The sequence below is a fragment of the Euphorbia lathyris genome, chromosome 9 (assembly GCF_963576675.1).
Source record: "Euphorbia lathyris chromosome 9, ddEupLath1.1, whole genome shotgun sequence".
NCBI classification, from domain to species: domain Eukaryota; kingdom Viridiplantae; phylum Streptophyta; class Magnoliopsida; order Malpighiales; family Euphorbiaceae; genus Euphorbia; species Euphorbia lathyris.
The window spans coordinates 17644170-17646645 of record NC_088918.1 but is presented as its reverse complement, the minus strand read 5'-3'; the positions used below and the strand labels follow the sequence as shown (position 1 = coordinate 17646645).

Here is a 2476-nt window from a genome sequence, read left to right as displayed (position 1 = left end):
CTTCTAAACCTAACTTGTTAAAAATAGACAATAGCATTAAGTTTATACTTGCTCCTAAATCACAAAGACAACTTGGGAATTCAATATCTCCCAACTTACACGGAATAGTAAAACATCCGGGATCCTTGAGTTTAGTGGGCAAATTACTTGATACTATTGAACTACAGTCTTCAGTTAACGAAATGGATGAAATTCCTTCCCAACTGATTTTCTTTGAAATCAAATCCTTTAAAAACTTACCATAGTTAGGAATTTGTGTAATTGCATCCATAAACGTCAAATTGATGTGCAAATTTTTAAGTTTATCCAAAAACGTTAGAAGTTGTTTATCATAGTCCTTATTTCGGACTTTGTGTGGAAAAGGTGGTTTGGGTACAAAAGTTTTGGTACCTGCGTCAGATGGTGAATTATTTGTGTTTAAGATATCCTCTTTGGACTTTGGTAAATCATTTCCTGATAATGTTGCATCTTTGGGCATTCCAGGCCCTTGATAATTTTTTCCTGAACGAAGAGTGATAGCCTTCACATGCTCTTTCGGATTTTCTTCCGTATGGCTGGGAAGACTTCCCTCTTTTCGGGATGGAATTGATTTAGCAAGTTGACCAATTTGAACCTCCAAATTATGGATGCTAGATGAGTGGTTTTTAATAAGATGATCGAATTTATTTTCGATCTGTTTAAAACCATCGTCGTGATTACTTATTTTTCCACTGATAGCATCTATAAACTTGTCGATTTTAGAAGATAAAGTGCTAATCGTATCCCTTGACTGATTTTGATAATTAGTGGTACGATTTTGATTAGCACTTGCATTATTTTGCTGTTATCTTTCCAGTTAAAGTTAGGATGATTCCTCCATCCAGAATTATAAGTATTAGAATAAGGATTATTAGTTTGGTTTTGCCCTTGGACAAAATTTACCTGTTCGATCTCACTCATATTTTCGTAGTCCATATCCGTTTGGACTGGATTACCATTGGTATCACGCAGTGCCATAAATTTGTCAATTTTGTGCGATAAAGCAGAAAATTGGGCTTGTAGCATCGCGACTGGATCAAGTTCAACTATACCTTTAACTGATGGTGTGGTTGAGGATGATGGTTTTGCTGCTGGCATATGTCCACGTTCCGCGGGCCACATACTGCTGTTGATTGCCATTTCCTCCAAAAGTTCTCTCGCTTGGGCTGATGTTTTCTTCATAAATAGCCCTCCCGACATAGCATCTAATGAACCCCTAGTTGTAGGATTTAGTCCATTGTAAAATGTTTGCATTAAAAGTTCAGCGGGTAATTGGTGGTGTGGGCATAAACGTTGAAGTTCTTTAAAACGTTCCCAAGTTTCATAAAGAGTCTCATTATCATTTTGAGAAAAAGATGTTAACTCCTTTATGACTCTTGCGGTATTTGCTAAAGGGAAATATTTAGATAAAAACGCTTGGGCTAATTGTTCCCAAGTCGCAAAAGTTGCGGCTGGCATAGAAGTTAACCATTCTTTGGCTCTATCCTTCAAAGTGAAAGGAAAGAGGCGAAGTTTGATTGCTTCTGCAGTCACATCTGGAATTTTAAAAGTGTCACAAATTTCTAGAAAATTTGTTAAATGGGTGTTAGGATTTTCGTTAGGTAACCCGTAAAATGTTACATTATTTTGCAACATATTAAGCAAAGCTGGCTTAATTTCAAATTGATTTGTGGTGATTCTGGGTCTAACGATACTATTGGTTACACCGGCCACACCTGGCCTAGCGTATTCCATAAGTGTTGGTGGGTCTGCCATTTTTTCTGGCTCGGTATGTGTTTTTACTGGGGTCTTATTTTTGTTTTTCTTATTTTTCTTGTTCTTCCTAATGGTTTTCTCAATTTCTGGGTCTATAGGGTCCGGTACAATGCCTGAACTTCGAGAACTGCACATGAACCTGAAATCTTGCACGAACCGAAACTACCTACAAAGCAGAATTTGAAAAATAAATAAATTAGTAAATGAAAATTATTAAATTATAAAAGTTAAAATAAGTATGTTTAAACCTAGATTCGAAATAAAACACGAAAAATTTAAAATTTTGTCAAAAATTTTGGCGTTCCCCGGCAACGGCGCCAAAAACTTGTTGAGCGATTTCTGCAAGTGCACGGTATACACTTGTAGTAATAAAAGATATCGAACCCACAGGGAACGCTTTTTAACTAAAACTTTATTTTATTCGGTTTAGTCACGTGTTTAGGTTTAACAAAAGAATATCGTTTAATTGATTGAATTGGTTTTGGTAAATTAGGATTAGATAGAAGGATTATATCGAGTTTAGAAAACAATTCCGTTTTGGAATTTTGATTACAAAACCGATACTTCCGTAATTGGAATAAAATAGAACTTATTTTCATAAAGCAAAGAAAGCAACTTTAACTTTGTGAGATTATGGACATGTAACAATATAGCGATTTACTCAATTAAATGGCTTCGAACCATAGAAATCACCCTGGTGTTG

General features: G+C 35.5%; 1 non-coding gene across 1 annotated transcript; it reads left to right on the top strand.

Annotated features, from left to right (window-relative positions):
• The first annotated feature begins 1288 nt into the window (after window positions 1-1288).
• LOC136207680 (small nucleolar RNA R71) lies at window positions 1289-1395 on the top strand. Its single transcript, XR_010676809.1, has one exon. It is a non-coding gene; the product is annotated as a small nucleolar RNA R71 (small nucleolar RNA).
• Window positions 1396-2476: the final 1081 nt, after the last annotated feature.